Source organism: Bubalus bubalis, chromosome 1 (assembly GCF_019923935.1).
Source record: "Bubalus bubalis isolate 160015118507 breed Murrah chromosome 1, NDDB_SH_1, whole genome shotgun sequence".
Taxonomy (NCBI): domain Eukaryota; kingdom Metazoa; phylum Chordata; class Mammalia; order Artiodactyla; family Bovidae; genus Bubalus; species Bubalus bubalis.
This window is the reverse complement of record NC_059157.1, coordinates 98,359,302-98,372,631: the sequence shown is the minus strand read 5'-3', so window position 1 is coordinate 98,372,631 and position 13,330 is coordinate 98,359,302. Positions and strand designations below refer to the sequence as shown.

General features: G+C 40.5%; 1 protein-coding gene across 23 annotated transcripts in view; it reads right to left on the bottom strand.

Moving 5' to 3' along the window:
• The window catches only part of HHLA2 (HERV-H LTR-associating 2), a 160,680-nt gene that overhangs the window by 92,193 nt on the left and 55,157 nt on the right, over positions 1-13,330 (bottom strand). The window contains exon 1 of one of the 23 annotated variants that reach the window (XM_045165416.1): positions 6,664-6,688. The exons of 21 other annotated variants lie outside the window; for them this stretch is intronic. The gene's annotated coding sequence lies outside the window, so the exon portion shown is untranslated. Of the gene's footprint in view, positions 1-6,663; positions 6,689-13,330 lie in introns of those variants that run through there. One more of the 23 variants, XM_045165443.1, reaches the window with a different exon arrangement.

Here is a 13,330-nt window from a genome sequence, read left to right as displayed (position 1 = left end):
CTCACTTCCAATGTATAATCATAAGGGATTTGATTTAGGTCATATCTGGATGGTCTAGTGGTTTGCCCTACTTTCTTCAATTTAAGTCGCTCAGTTGTGTCCAACTCTTTGCAACCCCGTGAATTGCAGCACGCCAGGCCTCCCTGTCCAACACTAACTCCTGGAGTTCACTCAAACTCATGTCCATTGAGTCGGTGATGCCATCCAGCCATCTCATTCTCTGTCGTCCCCTTCTCCTGCCCCAATCCCTCCCAGCATCAGTCTTTTCCAATAAGTCAACTCTTCTCATGAGGTAGCCAAAGTATTGGAGTTTCAGCTTTAGCAGGAAGCATTAATATGAACAAAGCTAGTGCAGGTGATGGAATTCCTGCTGAGCTATTTAAAATCCTAAAAGATGATGCGGTTAAAGTGCTGCACTCAACATGTTAGCAAATTTGGGAAACTCAGCAGTAGCCATGGGACTTGAAAAGGTCAGTTTTTATTCCAATCCCAAATAAGGGCAATGCCAAAGAAAGTTCCATGTACCATAAAATTGCACTCATTTAACATGCTAGTAAGGTAATGCTCAAAATCCTTCAAGCTACGCTTCAGCAGTATGTGAACTTAGAACTTCCAGATGTACAAGCTGGGTTTAGAAAAGCAGAGGAACCAGATATCAAATTTCCAGCATTTGTTGGATCATGGAGAAATCAAGGGAGTTCCAGAAAAAAACATCTGCTTCTAATTCATTGACTATGCTAACACCTCTGACTGTGTTGATCACAACAAAACACAGAAAATTCTTAAAGAGATTAGTGTATCAGACCACCTTACCTGGTTCCTGAGAAACTTGTATGCAAGTCAAGAAGCAACATTAGAACCAGACATGGAACAATGATTTGGTTCAAAATTGGGAAAGGAGTATGACAAGGTTGTATATTGTCATCCTGTTTAACTTATTATCATGAGAAATATTGGGCTGGATGAATCAGAAGCTGGAATCAAGATTTCCAGGAGAAATATCAACAACCTCAGAAATGTAGATGATGCCACTATAATGGCAGAAAGTGAAGAGGAACTAAGGAGCCTCTTGATGAGGGTGAAAAGGAAGAAATTAAAAAGATGACTTGAAACTCAACATTAAAAAACTAAGATCAGTTATACACACTGGGGATTGGTTCAAGATGGCAGAATAAATGCACATGCATTCATATCCTCCAGTGATATGACCAAAATAACTAGCTGTTGGACAACTATTGACAGGAGGACACTGGAACCCATCAGAAAAGATATTCCATGTCCAAAGATAAAGGAGAAGCCACAGTGAAATGGTAGGAGGGATGTAAACAAGATAAAGTCAAATCCCACACCTGCTGGCTGGACGACCAACAAACTGGAGAATAATAATACCAAAGAAATTCTTCCACTGTTGTGAAGTTTCTGAGCCCCATGCATATCAGGCTTCCCAGCCTGAGGATCTGGCAAATGAATTAGGAATCCTCAGGGAATCTGACTTTGAAGGCCAGCAAGATTTGATTACAGGACTTCCACAGGACTAGGGGAAACAGAGACTCCATTCTTGGAAGTCACAAACTAAATCTTGTGCACACCAGGACCCAGGGGAAAAGCAATGACCCCACAGGAGACTGAACCAGACCTACTTACTAGTGTTGGAAGGTCTTCTGTGGAGCTGTGGGTTGGCATTGGCTCGCCACAGGGACAGGTGCAATGGCAGCAGCAGTCCTGGGAGATGCCCCGTTGCACGAGCCCTCTTGGAGGTCACCATTAGACCTACGATAGAGCTCTAGATACCAGGGCAGGGTTGCCTCAGGCCAAATAGCTAACAGTGAGAGAGAGCATCACTACCCATCAGCAGCCAATCAGATTAAAGTTCTACTGAGCACAGCCCTGCCCACCAGAGCAAGATTCAGTTTTACCCACAGCCAGTCCCTCCCATCAGGAAGTTTATACAAGCCTCTTATCCTCATTCACCAGAGGAGAGGCAGAAGGAGCAAGAAGAACTACAATCCTGCAGCCACCAGGATGAAAACCACATCACAGAGAGTTAATCAAAAAGAAAAGGCAGAGGATTATGTCCCAGGTGAAGGGACAAGATAAAACCTCAGAAAAACAGCTAAATGAAGTGGAGATAGGCAACCTTCCAGAAAAAGAATTCAGAATAATAATAGTGAAGATGATCCAGGATTTTAAAAAAAGAATGGAAAAGATGTGAAAACTGTTTACCAAAGCCCTAGAAGAAATAAAAACAGACAGGAACAATACACTGGAAGGAATCAATAGCAGAATAACTGAGGCAGAAGAATGGATTAGTGATCTGGAAGAAAGAATGGTGGAAATCATTGCCATAAAACAAAATATAGAGAAAAGAATGAGAAGAAATGAAGACAGCTTAGGAGACCTCTGGGACAACATTAAGTGTGCCAACGTTCGTATTATAGGGGTCCCAGATGAAGAAAAGAGATAGACTAGACTTGAGAAAATATTTGAAGAGATAATAGCTGAAGATAATATTTTAAGAGATAAAACCTCCCTAACATGAGAAAAGAAATAGTCAACCAAGTCCAGGAAGCAAGCACGGAGAGTTCCAGAGAAGATAAACCCAAGGAGGAACACACTGAGATACATAGTAATGAAAATGACAAAAATTAACGACAAAGATAAAATATTAAAAGCAACAAGGGAAAAACAACAAATAACATACAAGAGAACTCATGTAGGATTATCAGCTCATTTCTAAACAGAAACTCTGCAAGTCAGAAGTGAATGACATGATATATTTCAAGTGATGAAACAGTAGAACCCACAACTAAGAATATTCTACCCAGCAAAATTCTCAATCAGATTTCATGGAGAAAATAAAAAGCTTTAGAGACAAGCAAAAGTAAGGAGAATGCAACACCATCAAAACAGCTTTACAACAAATACTAAAGAAACTTCTTTAGGCAGGAAACACAAAAGAATGAAAAGATCTATTAAAAATAAACCCCAAACTATTAAGAAAATGGTAATAGAATCATACAGGTCAATAATTACCTTAACTGTAAATGGATTAAATGCACCAACCAAAAGACATAGATTGGCTGGGTGGATGAAAAATATGCATATATAAAAAAATTTTTTAAAAAAGAAAAATATGCATATATGCACTTCCACTTACCACATCTCTCTACTTAACCTCCCAGATTGTATGTAATTATTTTATATTTTAGGTCAATCATGCTTCCATTATGGTTTGCAATTGTAATTATTTTTTATTTTCTGTTTGGCTATTGATAGTGAAAATTGATAAACATCCTCTACTATTATGTTTGTGATTATGTAACTATTATCTATTTTAATACCATTGTATCATATTGGTCCACAGAAAATAGAATTCTATATCACTAAAACTAGCATTTAATAGAAAAACCTATAACCACTTTTTAAAGTCCAGATGCACATTAGAATTATTTTGAATTTTTTGATAAATACAAATGCCCAGATATTGTTTTTTTCTCCAAAGCTCCAGATGTGACTTTAATAAGCAGCACTGTTTAAAAACAACTGGACAAAGTATGATCTTTTACTTAAAAAAAAAAAAAGAAAAGAAATACATGCAATCAGAGTTAAAGTCTGAATGAAGCAGCCTAGTGGTCTTCCCATACCTGCTGATGTGATTGCTCAGGGGAAGGATAAAACTGTATTAGTGACAATCCCTGGACCACCGCCCCCCATCCCCCCAAAATGAAAATATATACCATGAACTCACTGTTATCCTCGTGAATAGGTTATTCCTGGAAGCCTGACTGTACTGTGGGTTGTCACTCACACCTCAACATTCAAGGATATGCTACCATTAAAAGAAAAATATGAAGAAAACTATAGGTGAATCTTCAGCTAGAGAAACCTGAACTGGACCTGGACTCAGGATAACCTCACCTGCCCAGCAAACAAGGCCTGTCCTTTCTTAACTTTTCCTTTCTATGGACAAAATTTACCTGTCTGCTAGATTACACAGCATTGGTAAAAACACAGCTCAAGCCTGAACATAAGTATAATATGTCAGTGTCATGTGTTACTTTATAGTCTCACCCACTTACTGGTAGACTGTGACAAGGCTAATGAGAGACTGCTATGTGGACCAACTTCTCACATTTGAGGAACCCTGCTTACTGGAGAACTCCATCAACTATTGTGAATGGACTGTGTCCTCTAAAACCTACAACACGTTTTTTAAAATAGCCCCTCAATTAGTATGTATTGTAACTGATGATGCAAACACTACCTCTATGTATCACTTAAGAACCCCTTTCTCTGGATGCCTAACACATGTTGATCTTTTATATTGGAAGGGGACTATCTATTATTCCACTCCACACTCCATGAGAGCTCAGGTGTTATCCACTCAAATGCTATTTCCTACTTTATCTATTCCTGATATTAGCTTTTCTTTAGAACCCCTATGTAAGATTTTGCAAAGAAACCAAAGTATTACTAAACTACAAAATTACAAAGTATTACAATTAATCAAAAGGAAAAACATAATTGTACCTTGATAGAACATTCTGTTGCTACTATTATAGCTGATAAGTTAATGGATACAGGAGTTAATGTACAAAACATACTTCTTATTTATGGTGGGACTTGTTATTTACTACACCCATTACTGCTCAGGAATGGTTTTCTGCATTGTTTAACCCCTGGCTTATTTCTATGATTATCTTGTTTCTTTTGACCATCTGGAATTGTTATTTGTCCTACAGAATTAACAAGACTGCTCATGTTACTCATAATACTTTGCATTATTCCTATGCTCTTCAGCATACACAATCATGAGGTCAACTGTTTTGGAAGTTAAAATGGAAGAAGTCTTGGTTCAGACTTCAGAAGCAGGAGAGCAATCCTCTGATCTTGTTTCTTTTCCTGCCTGGCCACTGCCCAGATTCCACTGCTGCCTGCAAGGTCATCAAGTCAGGGGTAAGTACTTTAGATAAGAAAGGAAGTGGGCCATGGAATTCGTAAGCCCTTGGAGGCTTGACCAATCACACCAGGGTTTTTACAAAATCCTATGCCTCACAAGATAAAATAAACAGCATTATAAAAATGTTCAAGTAAAACAAGAGCTACATTTTTGTGCAGAAACTGATGATGATATCAGTTTATGGTTTGGGATTATAAGCAGGAACTCCCAAAACTGAAGTCTCACTCGTGGAGTGAGCACACTGCCCAGGACCTTTTCTTAGCTGGGATTACAGATTGCTGTTACTCTGGACTTTCCAGCATGCTGCTTAAGTTTGGATGACATTTGGCCCCATTTGGTGATGTACATGCTGTTACTCTTCTCTATTGTTTCTATTTCTTTTCTTTTAATGACTGTATACTGAAATTAAGTTAAATAATCCTCTATTAGATATGGACATTGTTAAAATAAAATAAAATCATTGTTTAGGAGGTGCTAGTGGTAAAGACTTACCCGGTGGCTCAGACGGTAAAGTGTCTGCCTATATTGCGGGAGACCCAAGTTCAGTCCCTGGGTTGGGATGATCTCCTGGAGAAGCAAATGGCAACCCACTCTAGTATTCTTGCCTGGAAAATCCCATAGACAGAGGAGCCTCTTAGGCTGCAATCCATGGGAGCGCAAAGAGTCGGACCCAACTGAGTGACTTCACTTTCACTTTCAGTGGCAAAGAACATGCCTGCCACTGCAGGAAACATAAGAGACATGGGTTCAATCCCTGGGTCAGCAAGATCCCCTGGAGAAGGAAATGGCAACCTACTCCAGTATTGTTGCCTGGAGAATCCCCATGGACAGAGGAGTCTGATATGCTACAGTCCATAGAGTCGAAAAGAGTAGGACGCGACTGAAGCAACCGAGTATGCAAGATCATGGCATCCAGTCCCATCACTTCATGGCAAACAGAAGGGGGAAAAGAGGAAGCAGCGACATATTTTATTTTCTTGGGCTCCAAAAATCACTGCAGACAGTGACTGTAGCCATAATATTAAAAGACACTTGCTCCTTGGAAGGAAAGCTATGACAAACCTAGACAGCGTATTCAAAAGCAGAGACATCACTTTGCCGACAAAAGTCTGTACAAAGCTAAGATTTTTTTCAGTAGTCATGTAGGGATGTGAGATCTGGACCATAAAGAAGGCTGAGAGCCAAAGGAAGAATTGATGCTTTTGAACTGTGATGCTGGAGAAGACTCTTGAGGGTCCTTTGGACTTCAAGGAGATCAAACCTGTCAATCCTAAAGGAAATCAACCCTGAATATTCATTGGAAGGACTGTGGCTGAAGCTCCAATACTTTTGCCACCAGATGCAACGAGCCTACTCATTGGAAAAGACCCTGCTACTGGAAAAGACTGATGATAAAAGGAGAAAGGGGTGGCAAAGGATGAGATGGTTAGAAAGCATCACCAATTTAATGGACATGAATATGAGCAGACTCCGGGAGATAGTGGAGGAGCCTGGTATGCTGCATCCTTGGGGTCACAAAGAGTAGGGCACAACTTAGGGACTGAACAACAACTACAGCTACAGCATAAACAGTAACACAGAAATCAAACCTCAAATTCTTACTAACATTATTTCCTAAATCCATAACATATCTCAACTTTCTTCTAAAATGAAAGTACTATCCAAATATCTTGGCTCAGTTACACAGATTAAATTTGCCTTACCTTTTATAATGAGCAAGCAACACCAGGACTACTGAGCTCAAGGGAAGCTCTCAGCAAATGAGTCACTCAGATTAAAAACAAATGGAAGCAAAAGAGAAAGAGACAAGGCTTAAGGCAGCAGGCAGGCGGAAAAGGGAAATAAAATATGCTGATTAGTGCCAAAAAGAGAAGAGGAGGCAAGATGATCTTAAGGCTGCTTAGTTTTTGTGGGCCACTCTTAAAATGTCCAAAGGGAAAGAGGAGCAATGCAGTCTCTCATATTAGCCTAAGGAAGAAAGCAAGAAAGTAAGAGACAAGGACACTTCAAATAATCGGAGGTGGAGAGAGAAATACAGCCAATGTCAAATGGTGGGAGAAAAATATGAAGAGGGCACTGGATTTGAGTTTCCTCTGTCACACAGCAAATTTCTACCGGCTATCTTTTTACATCTGGCAATATATATGTTTCAATGTTATTATCTCAATTTGTCCCACCCATTCCTTCCCCCACTGTGTCCACCCAATACAATATTGTAAAGCCATTATGCTCCAATTAAAAAAAAATTAAAATAAATACAGGGAGAGAATTTTGAGTTACCTGAAATTTTGAGTACCTCTTTCAGGAGGTACCTGAAAGAAGATAGCTGTTGAAGAAAGTAAATGCCCCTAAAAACAACAGATATGCTTAGACTCTTCAGAAAAGAAAAGTAGAAAAACAAAGCAAGGGCATCCTTGGAATTCAGTGATTTCTGCTATCTCATCTTTGGGATTCACAGGGCAGACAAATGAATGGTAAAAGGCCCTTCAAAGATGAAAAACTTGCAGAACTATGTCAGTGTATGCAACACTAAAAGCACAGGAATGTACAAAACTTAGAACTGTAATCAATATCCACACTTAGGATATGGAGCTGTTTTGCACATAAAATAAAAAGCTAAATTCAATGGGGAAAATTAGTTTGGAGGACCTAGGTCAAATTTTTAAAAAAGACAAATTGCAAGACCAGAAGACAAATTAGAAGAGATATTGGTGAATGTATAATTTCCTTTTTCCTTGTCAATGGGAATGGAAAAAAATTTTTTTCATTTAATGCTATGAAATATTTCAGCTGTGTCAGAAGACTATTTAATGTCATTAGTCATTTTTGATTACTTTCAATCCCAACATTAAATTACATTTAGATAAATATGGCACAGTTCTTAAACTGAGAATTTAGACTTCTGTTGCAAGTAATAACAACAGCAGCAAAACTCTGGAACAAACTGGCTTAGAAAACAAAGGAAATTTTCTGAGAAACATAACTGAAAATTCTGGAAAGTGAAAGTGAAAGTCACTCAGTCATGTCCAACTCTGTGACCCCATGGATCACAGCACACCAGGCTTCCCTGTCCATCACCAACTCCAGGAGCTTGCTCAAACTCATGTCCATTGAGTCGGTGATGCCATCCAACCATCTCATCCTCTGTTATCTCCGTCTCCTCCTGCCTTCTATCTTTCCCAGCATCAGGGTCTTTTCTAATGAGTCAGTTCTTCACATCAGGTGGCCACAGTATTGGAGTTGCAGCTTCAGCATCAGTCCTTCCAATGCATATTCAGGACTGATTGATTTCCCTTATGACTGACTGGTTGGATCCCCTTGCAGCCCAAGGAACTCACAAGATTCTTCTCCAACACCACAGTTCAAAAGCATCAATTCTTTGGCGCTCAGCTTTCTTTATAGTCCAACTCTCACATCCATAATAGATGGACCTTTGTCAGCAAAGGAACTTCTCTGCTTTTTAATATGTTGTCTAGGTTGGTCATAGCTTTTCTTCCAAGGAGCAAGCGTCTTTTAATTTCGTGGCTGTAGCCACAATCTGCAGTAATTTTGGAGCTAAAAGTCTGTCACTGTTTCCACTGTTTCCCCATCTATTTGCCGTGAAGTGATGGGACTGGATGCCGTCATCTTAGTTTTCAGAATGTTGAGTTTTAAGCCAGCTTTTTCACCTTCCTCTTTCACTTTCAACAAGAGGCTCTTTAGTTCTTCTTTACTTTCTGCCATAAGGGCGGTGTCATCTGTATATCTGAGGATATTGATATTTCTCCTCACAATCTTGATTCCAGTTTGTGTTTCATTCAGCCCGGCATTTTGCATGATGTACTCTGCATATGAGTTAAATAAGCAGGGTGACAATATACAGCCTTGATGTACTCCTTTCCCAATTTGGAACCAATTGTTCCATGTCCTGTTATAACTGTTGCTTCTTGACCTCCATACAGATTTCTCAGGAGGCAGGTCAGGTGGTCTGGTATTCCCATCTCTTGAACTTTTCCATGGTTTGTTGTAATCCACACAGCAAAGGCTTTGGCATAGTCAATAAAGCAGATGTTTTTCTGGAACTCTCTTGCTTTTATGATGATCCAGCATATGTTGGCGATGTGATCTCTGGTTCCTCTGCCTTTTCTAAATACAGCTTGAACATCTTGAAGTTCTCGGTTCACTGTTGAAGCCTGACTTGGAGATTTTTGAACATTACTTTGCTAGTGTGTGAGATGAGTGCAAATTTGTGATACTTTGAACATTCTTTGGCATTGCCTTTCTTTGGGATAAGGGAATGAAAAGTGACCTTTTCCAGTCCTGTGGCTTAGTCCATGGAGTTCTCTAAGGCTGAATACTGGAGTGGGTAGCCCTTCCCTTCTTCAGGGGATCTTTCCAACCCAGGGATCGAACCCAGGTCTCCCACACTGCAGGTGGATTCTTTACCATCTGAGCCACAAGGGAAGCCCAAGAATACTGGAGTGTAGCCTATCCCTTCTCCAGCAGATCTTCCCAACCCAGGAATCAAACCGAGGTCTCCTTCATTGCAGGCGGATTTTTTTTTTTTTACCAACTGAGCTATCAGGGAAGCCTCAGACCAAATTCATCCAAGAATCATGTTACTGAGTCCTATGTCTCTGCTTTGCTCCACATGCAGTCCAGCTTTCCTTGGGGTAATAGTACAGCTGCGGGAGTCTCCTGGGCTTGACTTCCACACACTTTCAAATTCCAGTGAAAATAGTATTTTCGGCCAGCACCTCTTGTTTAGAAATTTCCCAGAAGCCCAAGGCAACTACTTTTTGCATGTCCTAGGCTCACCTGGGTTGTGTTCTCATCCCACCTGGCATGCTGGCCACCCAACTCCCTGACTGGTTTCTCCTGGGAGTACTATCTTAATTAAGTCATCTGTACCTAAATCTTTAGCTAAGCAGCTGCTTGTAGTAGAATATTTCCTAAGACACAAATGAATGTACTGAACCGCCCTGGCAGGTTATCCTTGAAATTCCTGAATTGTTCTTTTTCATCTTAATATTTCTGCAAAACCTGGCATTTCCCTCTGAACAAGACACTCATCTTCTCACATATTCCCTTTCCTAGGTTCTGTGTTGCTTCTCCCCTGTCCCAGCCTCCTACTTCACCTGCCCCTCTCAAATCTCTCCCATGTGCCCTCTAAAAACATTATTCCACACTAAACTGCCTTTTACCTGCCATAACCAGCTGAGATTTCTGCTGTTTCCCAGCCTCAATTGAAACCTGATTCATCCCTAAAGGTTCCATTTCCTTTACTCTCTTTTTTTTCTTAAAAAAAGGGTGATTCTTTTTCCACCTTCTCTCACATTGAAATCTACAGATAAACCTGGCAACCTCCATTATACAACAATGATCTTTACAAACCTGTCTGTCCATGGGTACACTCCTATACCTATCCCTGGATTTCATTATGAAAATCAAAATTTCTTCTGAAGTGACTCTTGGCTCCTACACAGGAGGGCCCCTAGGAAGAGTCAACTATATTAAGCTGGATGGGGCATATATGGTTGGGTATAGTATTCTCTGTATCTTTCATAGATCTAAGGTGTTATTTTAGACCCAGGAAAAGAGCAAACACCCTCTTTTAACAAAACAAGATAAGACTCTACACATGGATATCACCAGATGGTCAATACCGAAATCAGATTGGTTATATACTTTGCAGCCAAAGATGGTGAAGCTCTATACAGTCAGCAAAAACAAGAGTGGGAGCTGACTGTGGCTCAGATCATGAACTCCTTATTGCCAAATTCAGACTTAAGTTGAAGAAAGCAGGGAAAACCACTAGACCATTCAGGTATGACCTAAATCAAATCCCTTATGATTATACAGTGGAAGTGACAAATAGATTCAAGGGATTAGATCTGATAGAATGAGTGCCTGAAGAACTATGGACAGAGGTTGGTGACATTAAACAGGAGGCAGGGATCAAGACCATCCCCAAGAAAAAGAAATGCAAAAAGGCAAAATGGTGGTCTGAGGAGGCCTTATAGTTGAGAAAAGAATAGAAGCTAAAGGCAAAGGAGAAAAAGAAAGATATACCCATTTGAATACAGAGTTCCAAAGAATAGCAAGGAGAGATAAGAAAGCCTTCATCAGTGCCAACATCCATTGGATCATCAAAAAAGCAAGAGTTCCAGAAAAACATCTACTTCTGCTTTATTGACTTCTCTATCAAAGTAATGGAGTATAAACCAAAGAAAAGAAAAAAATTTCAATAAGAAAATCTATATAGAACCTTAAAAAGATGAGGAGTTAAAGAGGCCTTTTCGATGCAAATAAATCTTTGAAAAGATGCTAAAAGGCAGGGTAATTAGTTGTGAACTTTAACAGTTGCCATTTAAATCCCTATTTGCTCTCCATTTAAAATGAGAATGTGGAGGTTGAGAGAGTAAGCAAACTGCTCAAAGTCACAAAGATGTTCAAGCAGTGGACCTGAGTCCCATTCCAAAGCCTACTCTCCTTCCATTCCATGCTGTGTGCATCATCAAGCGGCTAAGAAGCCAATCATCTTTTGGCCATGTCCAGGTGTGACCATTACATCTACGCTTCTTTGGAGCGATATGGTTTCTGGATGTTCCTGCCTTTCAGGTGAACACTCAAACTCAGATATATAAAGTAAATAAAGTCAACTACAAAAAGTTGATCTTACAAAGCTCTCAGTGGCTTTTTGTTTTTTTTGCTGCCCACAAAGACAGCTTAAGCAAAGAGAAAGACCTCCTTCACCCAGTGACATGAGAAGCTCTGCTGTGGTCCACTTTGTATTTAATAGAAGTCACTCAGTAACTCTTAGGCTTCCCTGATAGCTGTTGGTAAAGAATCCACTTGCAATGCAGGAGACCCCAGTTCAATTCCTGAATCAGGAAGATCCACTGGAGAAAGAATAGACTACCCACTCCAGTATTCTTGGGCTTCCCTTGTGGCTCAGATGGTAAAGAATCCACATGCTTTGCGAGAGACCTGGGTTTAATCCCTGGGTTGGGAAGATCCCCTGGAGAAGAGAAGGGCTACCCACTCCAGTATTCCACCCTGGAGAGTTCCATGGACTATATAGTCCATGGGGTCGCAGAGTCAGACACAACTGAGTAACTTTCACTTTCACTTCACTTTCAGTAACTCTCAGTGATGTGACAGGAAATTTGCTACATATGTTATAAACATTCCTTTACTTGATCCTAGCAGCAACTCTATAAAGTACATACGAATGTGACCATTTTATAGATGAGTACACTGTGGGGCAAGGAATTAAATAATTTATTTATTGCAAATTCATAACCAATGGCAAGGCCTAAGTATAAAACACCTGCTATTAACCTCAAATCAAGATGGTGAAGTAAAACGACTTGCGCTCATCTTCTCCTGTAAGAACACCAAAATTTCAACTAGCTGCTGAACAACCATAGACAGGAAGATGATGGAACCTACCAAAAAAAAAAGATAATCCATGTCCAAGCACAAAGCAGAAGCCACAAAGAGATGGCAGGAGGGGAACAATTGCATTAAAATCAAATTTCATACCCGTCGGGTGGGCGACCCACAACTGGAAAACAATAATACTAAAGAAGTTCTAGTGCTGTTGCAAAGGTTCTAGGCCCCACATCAGACTTCCTGACCTGTGGATCCAGCTAATGGACTGGGAATCCCCAGGGAATCTAACTTTGAAGGACAGCGGGATTTGATTATAGAGCTTTCACAGGACTTGGGGAAGCAGAGACTCTTGAAGGGCACAAACAAAAATTTATGTGCACCAGGACCCAGGGAAAAGGAGAAATGACCCCACAAGAGACTGAGTCAGACTTGCCTTGAGTGTTTGGGGGGATTCCTGCAGAGGCATAGGTCAGCAGAGGCCAGCCATGGTGGCAGCAGCAATCTTGGGAGGTGTATGTGTTAGGGGAAGCACACTGATTGAAACCACCCACCCTGGCCAGGTATCCATTTGTATTAGTTGTTTTATGACAGGAGATCCTGATAAGGAATACGGAACTAATAAGCCACCACCAACCGGAAGAGTTTGGGAAAGGTCTAAAGGAGACACCATGTGTCCATTCACTTCCCAGAATCCCTCTCGCTAGCATCCATCTTGGCTGAGTGATGCGTGTGCCACCAGGAAAGACTCTGAATTAGAATAATTTGTCAAAGACCACCCAGAAACTATTCCCATCACCATAAAACCCGACATTGCAAGCCACGCGGCAGAGCAGTTCTTCTGGGTTTCCTTACCCTACTGCTCTCCACCCAGGTGCTTTCTCCCAATAAAGTCTCTTGCTTTGTCAGCACATGTGTCTCCTCGGACAATTCATTTCTGAATGTTAGACAAGAGCCCAGTTTCGGGCCCTGGAAGGGGTCCTCCTTCCTGGAACA